Below are 18,940 nucleotides of genomic sequence, written 5' to 3' on the forward strand. Positions count from 1 at the left end.
TTTACAAAGAGAAAGACAATTTACTTCTTTAAATGAGTATTTACATAGTATTATGTCTCAATTGTTGCAAAGAAATGTTATCAAAATTCCTCTTATAAAACCAGTTGATTCTTCTAAACTTGCATCTCCCTATTTTAATAACAATTCATTTTGGCAATTTCATCATCAGCCTTGTCATGATATTGAGAAATGTTTTGCATTAAAAAATAAGATTCAATATTTGATTGATAATAATACTATATATGTGGTAGGTGTGAATGATAAAGGGAATAAATCAGTAGCTCCTCCTAATCAAAATCTTAATATTTTCATTGATCCCTTACCTTCTCATACCCTCTAACATTATTGAGATTGTGCCTAATTCTTTCTATTATGAGGAATTCACCTCTATCGTTCTGAACTTGGTAAATATGGTAGAAAAACAAGATACACCTAAGGATCCTTGTATTACATTTGACCCTATTGATACCATTATATCACCTGATGGCCCTTTATACATAGTTGCAAAGGTTAAGGATATACCTTGCCATGGTGCCCTTATTGATCCCTCTTTCATGGTTAATGTCATCAGTGAGTAGTATATTTTCATGTTACGATTGCATAAACCAATATATGATGCCTCTAATGTGGTTGTGAAGTTATTTTATGGCTTCTCTTGTCCTACCATTGGCTCTCTCACCCTTCCTATTGAAGTTAATACTAAATTCATGGATGTTGACTTTGTTAGCATACCCTCTTCCAAGCAATTCCAAGCGAAGTTGGGCTACCCTTGGCTATCTTCCATGAAGGCTATTGCTTCTCCAATCCACAAGTGTCTGAAATTTCCTCACAATGGAGAAATCATAACCTTGAACCATAGCTTATTTCATCCATCCAATAGAACCCCCAATGTTACTAATGATTTATTTTGGCCTAAACAATTTTAATCTCTTCCATCAAGGAGCGATGCTCTTTCTCAATCTTATAAAAAATGGAAGAAATATATGATATTATCCTTAAGTGAACCTAGATCCCCAACACTTGACATTCCTATTATTCTTCAAGATGAGGTTCTTCCCCTCGTGGATAGAATTAATCTCCCTCCTAAGGAAGATCGTCAACCTATTCCTATGGATGTGACTATATCTTCTCCTAAGAAGAACAACATTATTCTTCCTAAGATTAGACTTGTAGCTCCTCCTCATGATGGACTTGGTCTTCTTCGTACCTCAACCTAAACCTTCAAATATCAAGGAGAGAACATTTGAAGCCCTACCCCGACCTGTCCTATCATTTCAGTGATTTTCATTTTGGAACTATTATGGATGCTTCATTTCTATGAATTATGGATACAAAATTTTATATGATCCCAAGATTGGATAACAATGATATGTTTATGCTTCATTTTTATGCATTATGGATATAAAATTTTATATGATTCTAGGATAGGATAACATTGAGATGGTGTATGTCATTTATTTAATTTGTAGTACTTTATTATGATGTTAGAAATATAATGCATATCTTATGAATGGATGAAATTTATGAGGATTATCATAATTGCTTATGTGGATTGATTTGGATATATGGTAAATTGATTTGTATGATGGCAAAAAGTATGCAGACTGATTTTCTAAAGGTCCATGGCGTATACTTATGTGTTAGGGGTATTTTTAAGCATGTAACCACTCCCATGTGACTGATTTGACCCCTCAAAAATTGGTTTTCCCAAGATGAGAGAAAATCCATCTTGGAGGACTTCTTCTAGGTTAGCTAACTTTCCCTTCTTGTGTCAGTTTCCTCTTCCCCAGTCTCTCTTCCCTTCTTTCAAGTTTTCCAGTTTTACTAACATGTAAGAGGTTGGGAAGACCAACCAATGTGAGCTCTCACTCTATCCAAGAGGTTGGAAAGAGTGAGAGAATACTTCTTAAGCAAGGGTTTGAGACTTAGGAAGGTAATCACCCACTCTCCATCTTTGGAGAGTAGATCTTGAAGTTTTGAAAAGTTTAGTATAAGAATATTGGCTAAGTCTTGAAAGGAAAGAAGTGTGGATTTGGGTAGCTCTACTCCAAACTATCCCTTGCATACCTTTGGCAAATTCAAGGTTGGTCTAATATCTGTCTATGCATGTTGGAAAAATGTTTGAAAGATTGTATGTATTTCATTGTTTTCTCCCTTTGTGTTTTTATTTGTGAAGAAAGATGTGTGATTTTTCCCTTGGTTTTGGTTAAGCATTTTATTTGTTTTTTGGGTGTATTCAAGGCATAAATCATCCTTGGCAGGGTAGAGTGGCCTTGGGGTGGAGGGTTGTTTGATAGCCTTAGAGTGAGAGGCTCTCTTAGGAAGAGAGTGATATCAAGGGATTTTTGTGACCCTTGCTGCATAGTTATTGTTTATGCATTTGGGTGTCCTAAGGGGAGATATTATGGCTTGTATGCCTTGGGGGTCATAAGGATGTTGGGACAAGTTTGGAACTTGTGATGTGTTCTTGGTTACCTTGTGATGGCTTTGTGTTCTACTATTTTGTAGTTTCTCCTCAGGGTACTTAGTCCACCTTCACCCATGTAAAAATCACATTATGTAATGATGTTAAGCTCAGGGGTGGCTTTTAGTAAGCCTAGGTTGGGAGGTGAGCCTCCATGGTCACAACCTTAAGACTTTGTATTGCAGGTTTGTTTGGAAAGGAAGGAAAGAAAAGCTAGGAGTTGCTACTATCATCATTTGTTAGTATTGCTATTGTAAAATGTATTTATTTTTGAAGCCCTAATTTAATAGAATGAGAGGCTAAGTTGGGTGTTCACCCTTTTGTAAAAGTTACTATGTTGAAAATAAAACTATTCTTTATACCATGATTTATTTAAAATGAAATGCATTCTTTTATTAAGTTTGTTATTGCAAGAAAGGAATGAAAGTAAAAATGGAATAAATTTTCTATAGTTTTGAGTTAAAATCTATTTCCATTTATTTCTTGAAAATAAAAGACATTTCTATCTCTTTATGGATATTATAAAATGATGGAAATGAATGAATACTAAAGCATGAATGTTAGTGAAAGAAAATAAAACCCTTACTTCTATCTATTTATTTCCAAATGCAAAATATGGGTAAATGGATTTTGGAATGAACAATAATATTTTATTTTAGCATGAATATAAAGTTTTAAATGATTTTTGGGCATTATAGTCGTTGTTGCAATTTATTTATTTACAAAGTTATTTCTTTATTAATAAAATGCAGAAAATAAAGGTAGATAAATTAATTTATTTCAAAGGTTAACTATATGGTATTAGAAGTAAAAAGAAATACATTTATTTCAATAGGTTATAAGTTTCTTTAAATGATTTAAAGAAAATACATATATGTTTTAGACTTGAGGAAATATTGCATATTCATTTACAAAAAAAAATAAAATTGTTTAATATGCCTTGTATTAGTAGAAAAATCTAATATATTCATTTCTAAAAGGTTTTACTTTAAATCTAATAAAAAGGGAAAAGTATATTTCTTTAAGGTTGTTGGTTTTATTTGACTGTCATTTTATTAATTTCCTTCATGATATACAGGGCGACAGACCCGTGTTGTGGACTGCAACCCACAAGGGGGGCAGCTTTGGCTGTTCCCTATGGGCAACGAATAATCTTTTGATAGAATAGAAACTGATCCATTCAATAAGAGTAGCATATTCAAATATTTTGAATGTATTTTGAAGGAACTCAAATAGTGAAAAGTAAAGTAGTGCCTCAGACATGTACAGTGAACAGTCATAATATCATAGACAACAGTCACTCTTAGAATGGCAGCCTTAAAATCACTGAAAGACAGTATAGGCATAAGCATGGATATGAATTTAAAATATAGAATCCTAAGAAATGACAATTAGCAAAAGAGCAGATCCTAGTGCACAATGAACAACAAGCAAAGATATAGTCATAATGTTTTCATGATTTCGTGAAAACCCAGATTTCGCTTATGACGATTTTTATGCAGAAATGAGATGACTTCAAAACACAATAACTCAAAAAATCTGGTGAAAACCCAGTTCACGAATTTTCAAAAAGCTTTATTAGTCCGCAAAAAGATAATACTAAATCAAAGGAACAGATAATAAAAGAACAAACCACAAGGTTCAGCCAGCTATCAATATGATAAGCCTCATGGATAGTCAAAGTGAGGTATAAAGATCATCAAGAGATAATCAAGATTTTGACCAGTTGGTGCAGCCATCATGAGAAAGACAGTCTCTAAAATCAATACCAAAAGATTAGGTTGCAGAACTACTTCACAGAGCTTCATGAGATAATTGCAATAGTTTTAGATACAAAAGAAATATCTATCAATATGATTACACAAAGAGGAGTAATATCCATAAATGAAACTGAGCATAGTGCAAAGTTAATGTTGCACTAGGTCATAATAGAATACATGAGACAACTATATCACAGAGATATTCAATGCACAATTAGTATTGCTTAGAAATCATAAATTATGATCATCATTGAGGACAAAGGAAAACAATTAGGGTTTCTTAGTTTTGTGCAACCTCTAGTGGATAATAAGAATAGTAACAACCCTTTTGACAGATGAAAATTGCATAAGAATTAAGATCATTTATTGAAGCAAGGATGAAAATTGGATAAAAGCAATGGAAGAAGGATAAAATCAGATAGAAAAGATTAAGACATGGGAATTAGTTACTAGAACTATAGACAAGAATATTATTGGAACTAAATGGGTTTTTAGGAATAAATTAAATAACGAAGGTCTAGTTGTGAGGAACAAGGCTAGATTAGTTTACAAAGGAAATTCACAGCAAGATGGATTTGATTATGGAGAGACTTATGGTCCAATTGCAAGAATTGAAGTGGTATGACTATTTATGGTTTAATCTGCACACAAGAACTACAAAGTATATCAGATGGATGTCAAATGTACATTTTTAAACGGAGACCTAGAAGAGGAAGTCTACATTGCGCAGCCTGATGGATTTTTTTTTTCAGAAGACAAAGACATTTTTTGTAGAATGAAGAAATCTTTATATGGACTAAAACAAGCCCCTAGAGCATGGTATGCTAGATTAGATAGATATATTTTAAAGATTGGTTTTAGCAAAGGTAATGTTGTTAGTAACTTAAATTACAAAATTGAGCAGGGTAACATATTTCTTATGATATCTTTTTTGGAGGTGAATAAATTCTATGCATGAAATTTGCTAATGATATGAAGAATGAATTTAAAATGTCTATGATTGGTGAGATGAAATTTTTCTTTTGTTTGCAGATTACTCAAACTGAGAAAGGTATTTTCATTTGTTAAACTAAGTATGTGAAGGAGTTACTCAAGAAATTTGGACCTGAGAATTCGAAACCTGTCGATACTCCTATGATAAGCGGTTGTGAATTGTCAAAGGATGATGAATCTCCTAGAGTAAATCCAAGCACATACAAAACAATTATTGGTGGATTGTTGTACCTAACGCAAACTAGACCTGATATAATGAACATTGTTTGTATTACTTCTAGATTTCACTCAAATCCTAGAGAAACTCATGATATTGGTGTTAAGAGGATATTCAAATATTTGGTATGTAAAATAGAGTTTGGGCTATGGTATCCAAAGAATGATGACTCATATTATGTGCCTATATAGATTTTGATTGGGCAGGAGATGTGAATGATCAAAAGAGAACTACTGGTGGTGTATTCTTTCTTGGAAAGAAGTTGGTTTCATGGCTTAGCAAGAAACAATCACGCACTTCATTGTCTAATGTTGAAACAGAGTATGTAGTTGTTGCTACCAACTGTACTAAGATTTTAGATTTTATGGATAAAACAAATGCTAAAAGATAGTGGGTAGGTAGAAAAAATAATTTTTTGAAATAAGAGATCCAATAGATAAGAAGGGTAGGTAACTAGAAAATTGTTTTATTTTAAAGAACAATTAGTAGTTTAATTTTTTAAGAGTTTCCTATATTATGATGAACACCTACATAGGGTAGTTAGTATTTCCAATAAGGTGTTTTTATAATTTTCTAGTAAATTTATGCCACGTGCTTATTAGCTCGTTATGCTAAAGTTTTAAGAGTTAATCTAATTATTACATAGAGTAGTTAATATTTTCAAGGTCTTTTTAGAATAATTTTGCACAAAACCTGTATGTGACAAATAAGTGATCCAATAGTTAAAATGGTAGGTAAGGTCATCCAATAGTTACATAGGATGCTTAAGATTTCAAAGGAGTTGTTTCTATAATTTTCCAATAAACTTATGGCCCATGGGAAATAAGTGTTGACTAGTTAAGTTAGGTAGTTGGGAAATAATTTTTAATGGTAAATGGGTAATTAAGATTTCCAAGAAGTTGTTTCTATAGTTTTCCACTAAACTTATGCCCCATGGGAAATAAGTAACAAAATGGTTATGTTGGGAAGGCCATAACTTTTAATGTGAGTGTTCTATTGATGGACCATTTTAGAATACCCCTCCTATTTGCAGTTTTGACATGTGGATATCTTGTTATGTTGCAACCTTATTTTGGGAGATGTTCAGTTATGCATAGGTTCTTTTCTCTCAGGTTCTAATCTATGTTCTCCTTCAGTGTGCATTTGATGCTCCTTGTGGATTATGATGTCCTTGGACTATCAATGATTGTGTGATTACCTGGTGATGCATGTAATCTTTGTGTCTAATTCATTATGATCACTTGATGTGCTCATGTGTTATTGTATTTTATGTGATGAGAGTGAAATGATGTTTTACTCAATGTTAATCATGCTTTAAGTTAATGGCAATTATATTGATTAAATGTTAGTTTAATGTGACTTTGACATTTAAAATATATTTTAAGATAAATTAATGATGTGAGTTAAGTTACTAATTTTTGAGATATTGATGTGGATGTTAGAACTAAGTGATGATGTATGCTAATTTAGGTAAATGCAATTAATTAACATTGTGTAATATTTTTTGTGCTTCATCTCTTTATATATTATTAAGGAAATTTTATGTGCTTTGGCTCTTTAAATTTGCATGCATAGGTATCCTTTATATTTATTGAGTGGTTGCAGGTACCAAGTATCAACTCCACCTCGCTTCACAAATTTGAGCTTACCCTCACTAACAGTGGTTAACAAGAGATAACACAATGGCCAAATTGTCACTAAACCATACCCATCATACTATATTGAGTATAATTTACCAGGTGAATACTAGTACAAACTTAGATACCATGTTTGATAATGTTTATAATACCTTGAATCTCTTTTGTGGTTGACCAGTAAAGAGTACTTGCACATTTGTATTTAATTGCATTTTATTATCAATTTTATTTATGAAAATTAATTCTAATGATTTTAATTTGAATTTCATAATTGGAAATCAAATATGTCTTATGTGTATTTATTTTATTAGCATTTGCATAATTAGGGTGTATGGATGATTTGGGAAATCAAAATGTTATTTCCTTTTATTATTTTATTAATTTTCAAAAAGTAATTTGTCAGTTGGGTTTTAATTGAGTAAATTAGAATATTTTTCCAATTACTTTTATTTGATATTTTTGAGCTCTCAAAACCCTCCTTACACTTGATTTTTAGAATGGAGATTTTGGAGTGGATTCTTGGAGAAATTTTGTTGGCGGTGTTTTGTTGGATTAGTAATGGCAAGGAATTCATTTTGCTCCATGAATTTGAGCCTTCTTTGTGGGTTTTGAGAGGTTTTATCTTTAATGTTTTGTGAAAAATTGAGGCAAGAAGATCATAAATTTCTTTATGTTTTAATATTTTCAATTTTAATGATATGTTTGATGAGTGTATGTTATTAAGGGTTAGTTAGTCCCTTTTGTGTTTTGAGAAATGCCTTCTAGTATGATGATCTCCTCAATGTTTTCTTCCTTCTTAGCATGGTAGGTTAGTGGCTCTTAGGTGACCCTATTTTCTCTTGTGTGCTTCTTAGAGATGTAACTGAGTAATCTACCTGATTTAACTTGAGTGTCTTTGGCTTAACTCTTATTGAGTATTGTATGTGTACTATGTGAGTTATTCTTTGATGATAAAGAATGAAATGCATCATGTTCACAAGATGCTAAAAAATGTTGACACGATTGCTTCTTTTATTGTACATCTACCCTTGTGAGAATGCATGGTTGCATATGTGAAATGAAGTACTCATGAGTGAAGGACATGTGAATTATCATAATAGATCAGTTGGGTCAATGAACTACTTCCCCAAACTTGCATTATTAATTGTATTCACATGAAAATCCGTGTCTTATTGTCTTGTGTCATTGTGAAGCAGTTGAATTAGTCCATTTGCATCACATTTATCTTACATTTGTGGCTCATGATTTATTGTTGACCCTACCCTACATAAGGGTTGTGATTGAGTTAGTAATGTGCATCATGCATCATAATAACTTTGTGTAGATGTGGCCTAGTGATTTTATTACATTGACCTTATTTGGTATGTGGATATCATTATATCATAGCCTATGGTAGTGTTTTGTGATATTTGTGCATGTCCCTTGTGTGGGTAATTCTTGTTTGGATGAATCATCCTATATAAGTTAACATTAAAACTACCCTCGTATTGAAATGATAATGTACCTTGATTAAGCCTCATTTGGGAATCCATAATAAATGTGATCATGTGTATCATGAACTTGTAATTGTAACTCTCCTTGTGAATGTGGTTCCCTAAGTGAGTCTAGTACGTGCATTAAGTGTGCCACTATGGATGTGTTAGAAAACCCACTATAATTGTCTCCTTTCTTAATGAGTTGATTGTATTACATTTCATCACATTTAAAAGGTAAGCATTTGCAAGTTGAGTAGAGTGCATAGTTGTGTGCTTCAGTGCTTAAATGTTGCATAGTATTGGAGTCGTAGATGACTCATCTACGTCATGTGTTTCGGTATGCTCTCTAATATAATTGGGATGCTATATTATTAGGTGTAATGTATCAGATACTCTCTTAAATGTGGCTAATATTAGTCACTCTGTTATGTGGAAGTGTTTCATGCTTGATGATTTATTTTGTTTATTGTTGAAATGTTCCACATGTTGTAAGGACTAGCATTGATTTTTATTTTTATTTTCTTATGTTTGGTTTAGTTACAAAACTCTCCTATTTATCTATTTTGTGACCCTTGGTCACACTTGACTTATTGTTGAAATCGCATGAATTCTTATGATTTAGTGTTGAATTTGATAATATTCCCTCTTGGGTGTTCCTTTTTAAGTATCATGGTGGCTATTCCAAATGTTTGAAATTATTGGTCTTGAGTTATGTTAAGTGTTGTTCTATATCATGTTCACTATAACATGTGCAAGTGAGTACTTTGCAAAGAATGCACTATATATGTATGTAGTGCTATTTAGTGTAATGGTTAGATTAGGGTATCTTCATTTTTTATGTGTATGAACTCTTTTCAGTTGTGTGTAAATAATTATAAAATGTATTACTAAATCATAGGTTTTTGCATAGTAATGCATTAGTTAAAGTTGTGTTGAATTGTAAATTCTCTACCCATTGTGAAATTAAATGTATACATTATGTAATAATTTATTGGTCTGAATGCCACGTGCTCATTCATTCATGAAGTGTATTTAGATATACTTGAATGTGCTTGTTATATTATTGTAAAATCTCATGATCTAGTTGGTAAAATCACATGTCTTCAACATGTCTAATTTTTATTGATATTAGATAGTTGGGTGTGACTTAATTCACCAGCAACACTTTCTTTTTTTTGGGTAGTCTTGAGACCATATCTTTAGTATTTTGGAACCTATTATTTGTATATTAGTTACTATAATTATATATGTATCTATCTCTTGTTGGAATACCCATCAAGGTAGGCCCTGTGATTGGAGAAGATTTCCATAGTAGCCTTCAGGTATTCCTAGCTTAAGGATGGAAGAGGGTGTAGTCCTTGTGTGATATGTTGGATATTCTATGTGAGTTCCTTGTTAGTGCATGATGTTGATCCTTGTGGAGGTTCCTTATCACCCTTTTTGATCATGAATTCATGATCAATTTGGGTGGTTTAATAATATTTTGGTCATAGTTGAGCTTGAAAATAACCTAAAATCATGTTTTTCTCCTATGCCTAGTGTTTAGTGTGTTGTCTTCCTAGAGTATCTTGGGGTTGTTGAGCCTTCTTAGTGTGACAACCACTTTTTGTGAGAGGTAGTTTCCATATTCATGCCTCTTTTAAGCACTATGTTGCCCCTAATTCTCAAATAGAAGCATATTTTTTGAGGAAATCCTTACCAATATATAACAATATTTGAGGAAGTGAGAGCTTTTGTAGGAAACATTCACTTAATGATAATGATGGTACTTTTCAGTCTTGTGGGATTAGTTTTTTTCCCTAACTTTTCGTTTATATCCCTAAGGGTTAAGTGTCTTGGTCTAAGAAGAGACCATAGCTAGTTCAATTTTGTGTTTTGTTACCTCATAAAGAGTTGAAGTGGTAGGATTTATGTTGTTCTTAGTTGATTATGTGGCTAGATGAATTTTAAAACACCTATGTTAGTCTTGGGGTAGGAATTTGAGGTTGTTGATGCCTTGTTGATTGTGTGTTTGTTCCCTAATTTAGTTGCAATGGCAATTGGTGAGAGTTGTGGTCTAAACTTTGAGAGAGATAAATGGTTATTCTTGTGTGATTGTCGTGTTGGAAGGATTTGTTAGAAGCATGAGCTTGTATGGTTGTTATTGATGTCAAACCTTGTTATCCAAATGGATATTGGTCTGGATATGTATTGTCAGACCTTGGTTATCTGGATAGAGTTTGATGTGGATACTCTTTTGGTGTTGGTTGTGATGTCTTATACTTGGGGTGGTTCAGAAAGCTTTTAGTGCCCTTTAGATATGTTATTAATTGCATTGTGGTTTAGTGGATCATGTTCTTTTGGTCCAGATATGTGCTAGAATATGTGTTGAGGTGATTATTTGGGTCTCACTTTGGCTTGTGGAGATTCACATGAAGCATTTTACACCGAAAGTGGTTATGTGGCCAACTGGTTGATTATATCTACACGTTATGCTTAATTTGTAATGTCTTTTGGGATATGTGTTAATGTATGTGGGTTGTCAGATTGTTTATGGGATGATGTATTATGATATATTTTGGTTCCCTCTTTCTCCTGGAGTGGACCCATTAAGTATTTTTTGTTTGGGTGGCTTATTTTGTCTTGGCCCACCCTTGTTTAAGATTTCAATGGTGTATCTCATATTTAAGATGTGTGAAAGAATGATTTGAGTATGTATGAGAAGTGAATTGTGTGAGAAGAGTATGAAAATGATTTGCAGGCATATTTGAGTTTATGGTGATGCGAAAGATAGTTTGGGAAGAGCTTTGAAGTTGATATATTCTACAAGACACAATGTTGTGATAGTGAAGATTGTCAGATATGTTTGCCATTTTTTTGTCACTTGATTACTGTTCATGGACAATTTCATGATTAGTAGAATCATTCTCAATTTTAGTTTAACTATTTCATTCATTGTTGATTGATAGTGGGCGCTTTGGCAACAATTTGTATCTTGTATTGAAGAAGTGTTCTTTAGTTGCACAAGTCCATTGTATGTTTCCTAAGGTTGTGCGCCTTAGTTCTGCAAGTCCTTTAGGTATTGGTGCTCCTTGGCTATAAGCCTAAAAATTTGTAAACATTGTCATTATATTGTGAGTTAGATTCTCACTATGGTTTTTCCCCATTTGGGTTTTCCACATATATCTAGTGTTCATGTGTTTCTGTTTGATGTGTTTATAATTAAAGTGCTAATATTGAATAAGTTTATTAATAATTTTTTAATTTTTTTTGAATTGATTCACCCCCCTCTTAGTTCTAGTGGGTGTTCAACAATTGGTATTAGAGCAAGTTTACTCTGTGGAAAGCTTAACTGCTTGAGGTAGATCTAAAGATGGTGCGAGACTTTCATGTTAAAGCTCCAATGTTTGATGGAACTAGCTAAAACTATTGGAAGGAAAAAATGGAATCATATTTGAAAGCATTGTAGAATGGAATCTAGGAGACTATCTAGACTAGTTAGCAACAACCTCCTAATGGACCATCAACTCTAAATGAGATTAAGGATCAAGAAACAAATGCAAAGGCTAGAACAATTTTGATCAACTATCTTAGTGATGAAGTTTGTAGCAAAGTCAAAGGAATGAAGGAAGCTAAGGGAATCTAGAATGAGTTGAGTTATGAATGTGTCTTGAAGACATAACAAGCAAGACTCTTGAACCTAAAGAAGAAGTTTGAATGTTTCAAAATGTTTGATGATGAACTTGTTGAGAGTTAAATACATAGAGTAACTGATATAGCGGATGCTATACGAGCTGTTAGTGGAATGCTTGAAAAAAGTGATGTTATCAAAAAGATCCTATTTACTTTGAGAGAACCTATAAACCAAAGAAGTGCATAATTGAAGAATGTCAAGATCCGAAGAACTACACAATTGATTATCTTATTGGTACATTGTCTGCCTATGAGATTGGTGAGATGGAAGATACAAAGTCCTATCGAAGAGAAGCTACATTTACTGTTTCAAAGATATAAGGAGATGAACCAAAACTAAGTGAAAACCTGGATGAGATAGAAGCAAACTTTGTGAGAAGGATAAAGTGAGAAATTGGGAAGCACAAAGATAAGTTACCCTTGAAATGTTTTAATTTTGGAAGAATGTGTCATTATTCTTCAAAATATACACATAAAGAAGATTATAGAAAGTCAGGGGAAGATGAAAATAAAATTAGGATTAGAAAAAATGACTTTAAGAAAAGAATGGATGATAAAGGGGAAAGGAGTTTGTATTCTTCTAAAGCACACTAAACTGAAGAAGAAGATATTGAAGACTCGCATAAAGAATCCCTATTTTTGGCAATTGAAGAGAAGTATCAGGAATGCATTGGAAGATCAGAAGAGAAGACTGCACTGCATGCTAAAATTGAACCTAGATCATGGGTCATTGATCCGGATGCTCAAATCACATGACCAAAGATAAATACAAGTTTATTACCCTGAAGAAATATGATGGTGGATCTCTAAAATTTGTGGGAGAGGAAGTTGCACTAATCTACGAGATAGGAAGTATCTCTATTGATGGTAAACATAAAACTGATGGTGTTTGTTATGTAGAGGGATTGAGACATATTTTGTTGAGTGTTAGTCAAATGTGCAATAGAGGTTATGAATTTGTGTTAACAAAAACTAGATGTATGATTAGACAAGGTAAAACTACAAAATTTGTAGCATAAAGAATCATGACAAGTGGAAATATTTATTACACATAGGATAAAAATGGAAACTTATTTTATCTGAGCTATAGTAATGAATCCTGGTTATGGAAGAAGAGAATGGGGCATGTTAACTTTGACAACATGATATTGATCAATAATTTTAAAGTAGTGAGAGATTTACCAAGGATTATCAAACCTATTGACATTGTGTGTAAGAAATGTCAGTGAAATCAAACAAAGAGAAGTTTCAAGAAGAAGGAGTATTCTACATCACACCCATTGGAGATAATTCACATAGACTTATGTGGACCTACAAGGACATGTGGAATCAATGGTGAAAGGTATTTTATGCTACTCATTGCTGATTTCTCTAGAATGAAATGGGTTACATTTTTAGGGGAAAAATATGAATCTTTTGAAAGATTTAAAGTTTTCAAGTCAATGGTAGAGAATTAGCTTGATGATAGAATCAAGTGTTTGAGATTTTATAGAGGTGGAGAATTTAATTCAAATGAGTTTGACAATTTTTGTGAGAGGTATGGGATTAGGAGACATATTTCTACTCTAAGAACCCCTCAATACAATGGTGTGGTAGAAAGGAAGAACAAAACTATTATTGAAATGGCTTGAACTATGATTAAAGATGCTAACTTGACTAACATTTATTAGAAAGAAGTTGTGTATACTACTGTTTATATTCTTAACAAATTTTGGATAAGGATAAATCATACAAAGACACATTATGAGTTTTCAAAATGTTTAGAAGAAAGTGTTCTATCAGAAGAGATGAGAATGATCTTGGAAGGTATGATACCAGAGCTGACAAAGGTATATTCTTGGGATATACAAAAAACAAGGCTTACTAGTGCTACAATAAAAGATTGAACAAGATAGTGGAGAGTACCTATTCATCCTCAATTAGGTTTGAAGACCTGAAGTGAGGCATTTGGGAAGTTCCATATGCGTGGGGCCTATTGCATCCTATGGAATGACCTCCGATATTTTAGAAGATAACTCTTCATTATTCAGAAAGGGAGGTTGGAAAGGGAAAGAAGGCATCCTAAACCTAACCCTATCTAATAATAGAAAATAAACTCAAAAAAGTAGGGAGATCTTCATAAACGCTTGCAGACAATGGGTAACTAAGACTGACCATTGAGTGTATGAGGCACAACACATCACAATCCCTTTAATATTAAGAAAATAATAGGGAATATGAAGTAAATCTGACATAAAATACAATATTCCAATCCAATATATGGCTCGGGCATTTGTAAAGGCAAAGCTCAATAGACAATCTTATGATTCTAAATATGACCCTTTTTAGTTTTTCAAGAATCCAGTATAATATGGAATTTATTTTATGCATACAAAGGATTGTGACCTATGCACATATTAGCACATAACATTATTAAGAACATCAGAGAAAGGCAACATGACATAGTTTTATATTTAGAATAATATTAAGGCTCAACTGTCAATTTTATGATTTTACAAAACCCAACCAAATCACCTGATCAAGTTATCAGTTTTACAAAAATATTTCAAATTTTTTTGATCACTTGTATAGAGGTCCTATCTAATTCAGAAGCTAATACATTTTGAGTTTTCAATAGCTGACCTAAACCTTGGAAGAAAATAAGATCCGATCAAATCATATTCTTTTTTGAAGAAAAATTGATGTTTAATCATCCTCTGTCTCAAGCTTTTATAGCCTCTTCTATTGTAGGGAAGATAAGATTTTCTTTTCACTATAATTCAAAAAAATTTGATTTGAAATGACAATATCTAACCACTTTCACACTATAAGGTTGTGAGTTACAAATTTTCACAAATCCTTTGCATGTCGGGCACGTAGGTTGTGTCGTGTTTCTGTATCAGATTTTGGGAGCCTCAAACTCTGCATGGACTTCCTAAATCGACTCGTAGACATCACTAGGAAATGTCAAGGTTGGAACTTGACCACCCACCATATGTGGTGTGCCATCTGAGAATCGAGAAGCTCCCTATATTGTATGATCTCTTTCCTCCATCAGGCCAACACGTGGCGTGTTATCAGAAATAAAATGGAGAAGTAAATTTTTTGTTCGCAAAGACACACAAAATCATAGTGTGTCCTATTTGGCTTGCCATGCAATAAGGAACAAAGCTATCCATTTGAAAGAAAAGCGTCAAAAGACCGACCTCTATAAAAGGTTTTATAGTTCTGGCGATTCACAGGGGACTAACCCCAAAATCTTTGATTTTGTAGATCACTACCTTAGACACTTCCGATTGGATTGATGAACTTTGCCGCGAAGAGTCTGAAAAATATACATACTCCAAAAAATTTTGAAGAAAAAAGCTCTTGCCACAAGAGATAGCCATGAAATATTTTACATGAAAATTTTGAAACTTTGCAAAAAATGTAGTCTTACCAAACCACAACTTGCAAAAGTTGAATGTTACTTGGAAACACTTAAAGTATACATCAACAAAAGCTATCCAAAAGAAAGGAGGGCACTTAAACCAAAAAATTTTCATGGAAGGGAGGATAAAATATGACATAAGATGAAAGAAAATGTTAATGGTAATAATATTTTTCACGATATGAATTAGGTTTCTCTTTTTGAGGCCCTTAAATTGTGATGACAAATACCCAAAATTTCAGAAAGCCATAAGTTATGGTGAGCTTCCTATTACTCGTGTATTTGCATTGTGATTAGTTTATTTCTCCTTATATGAAGATAGGCAAAGTAATAAATGCTGGTATATCTACGTGATTGGACCTATCCTCCTAAACCCAACCGGATAAAGCCTTTCTGCTAGATGGACAAGGATATCACTCTGGTCCCCTTCAAACATCACTCTACTGCTAGATAGTCATCTATAGCCTTGATAGAGTTATCCATATCACCTCTTTTACCTTTTGATAAATTTAAATTTATTTCTTCTCTTTCTGCTTCCTCTTTTTATATTATAAAGAGGCTGGGTGTCCGAGTGGTAGTAGGAGTGGCCTTTAGATTTTTCACTTATCCCAAGAAGTATTAAATTGCCACCTCATCATTCATGGAGGTATTAAATGTAAGATTATCATGTGAATATTATGGGAACACCACCTATACATGATAAGACATTCTAAAAGATTAGATATCATTATAATCACCAGTTAAGAATGACAACAAGATCATCACAGATTTTATACCATAAAAGATAATATTAAAACATTAATACTCACTTCGCCTAAGGCATGTGATTTACATCATCCCTTGTCACCAAAAAATAGAATGTTAACTCTTAGTGCCCACTATCCTTGGGGATTTTTCTAGACGTCATCCAATTCTCAAGAAAATATAATAAAATAAAATGCTCTAATAAATCCTACTCGTGTAAGCAGTGCAATCGTCTATAAAATGGGGCCCATGTTAATTACAATTATCATCCTAAATTAGTAGAGTAGTGAGAGTAATAGAAGACCTTTAGAGATGGATACACCTATGAGGTTGACAAATTTTAAGAAACAAAGGCCCTTTCTAGGGTAGATAAGCTATTCTCACCTTGAGTATCTTCTCGGGACCAACAATGACCTCATCATAACAACTATAAAATAAATACTAGGAGCCAACTTCCTGGTTAGTGAGGAAAGATACCAAGTGAACTCAAATATCTCATCCTACTTCATGGGTTCTCTATTGGACTTTGGAGACCCAAAGGATGACATAGCCAAAATGACGTAAGGTTTTTTCAGGAAAGAGTATACTAGCAACTTGGAACAAATTTTGGAGGTGGCATGATATGGAATAGGCTTGCTTACCACCACTAACCTGAAGGCACACCTTGAATGAGATGTCATGGTTCATTAACACCCATTTATCACCAAATTTTGAACCATGAGCATAGGGAGCATCGAGAATATTATGGTCTAGCTTGTGGGTTTCTTTGTAAGATTACCAAAATAGACCTTGATTTTGATGCTTGTTGGATTGGGGAGTTCTGAGTCAGGGTGGATGATTATGGGTGGGAAAATAATGAGAGAATGAGGGAGGAAGAGGTCCTAGTGATGAAGGATGACGAGGATGACAACCATGATTCATATGATCTTGATGAAAATTAGTCCCCTCTAGTGTGCTGTGCTAGTGTTGGTGCTGCAAAAAATGAATCAATGGGATTTTGTTTTTGTTTTTGTTTTTTGAAAGATGGTGAATGCAAGTTGTAAATATAACTCTCTCTATATATAATAGAATCTAAATATTTTGTCAAACTATCTCTTTTTACATGCATGAAAAGTAGTTAATAATTTTTTTTTCCTTTCTGCACACTTTGAATTCATAAAACTCTTATGCTTGAATGATTTAAAGATAAAAGACAAATTCATTGTATATAGTAACCAATGAATGGGTAAAAAAATACCTGAGTCCACGCTTACCATTCATGGTGGTTTGAAAGAATTTGTGTCCTTTACCTTAAAGATACTTTGAAAGTTTTAAGAGTGATCTTGTAGTCATAATCAAACTCAAATGAATCCTAAAAAAATGATACTTTATTAAAACTATACACAACGTTAAAAATGAGATTATGCAGTATAATTTCATTGAAAAATAAAAATTAACCTACTTCTATGATTTAAAAAAAATTTAAACTAAATAAATCCATTAATAGGATTTTCTAAATAACTCCCGTTTCTCCCTAATCTTATGTAACTCTCGTACTTGTGGGGGTGAATCGAAAAATAAAGGGGTGATAAATTTTTGGTACGTCGGGAACTTTTTTTTTAATTGCAAAAAGGAAAAAGAATAGCTAAGGAAGTATTACTATTTAATGAAAAATAGGTAAAAGACCTTACCTCTGATAAGTCATCATTGTGCTCAAAAAAAGGAAAAGTTGAAACAATTTTACCTGCTTGTTGCACCAAAAATCTTATGGGGCATCCACGTAGGGGTACAATGGGTATTTTCACCTGAGTTGTCGAGTCGCCCCTAACTGTCACTTGTTCTGAGCTTGTTTGGTATCCTTTGAGAGGGGATGCTACAGGTTTGAACCTTGCTTCAAGTGAATTACAAAACAGTCCAATCTCATCCCAGAATTGAGAATCATTCATATCGGTTTCATCTTGGTAGGCCCCTTGGGTCTTTTTCTTTCCCTTTAGAGAGATATGGGCCTGTTCTTCATCAGTTTCATTATCAGTTGTCACTCAGTCTTTGGGATCCAAGGCTTGTTCGAAGATTTTTGTTCATAGTTCGGATGACCAATTAACCTCCAGACCACCGATCTGCCTTTGTAAAGTGAAATCATTTTGGGTTGAGTGGAGTTGGACAAAAGATATTTTTCTATTAAAGGAAGAGAGAAAGGCAACTCTTGAATAAAATCTACCTCTTCAAAGGTAATATCTTGTTCTGCAAGAACTTCCTTGTCTGCTTGATTGGAGACTAGGATTAACAATCCCCCTCTCTTCTTCCTTATGTATGAACTGGGGAACTTGTCCTGATAAAATTGGTAGAACATTATTTCTTCATCAATGACATTTAATTGGTTTTGTATATCATACATGATCTATCTAGCTATCAGAAGAAACTCTTCCTTAGGATGTAGGGCCATAATCTGGCTCTCTTACAAGAAACAATAAGAATAAATTTCCATCACATTTTCTTGAGATTACCAAACCAAAGTAGGGTTATTCGAGCTTCCATTGGGCATGTCAAGAAAATACTATTGAACCCCAATTAGTTTGAAGACATGAAGTGG

Source organism: Cryptomeria japonica, chromosome 8 (genome assembly GCF_030272615.1).
Source record: "Cryptomeria japonica chromosome 8, Sugi_1.0, whole genome shotgun sequence".
In the NCBI taxonomy this organism is placed as follows: Eukaryota; Viridiplantae; Streptophyta; class Pinopsida; order Cupressales; family Cupressaceae; genus Cryptomeria; species Cryptomeria japonica.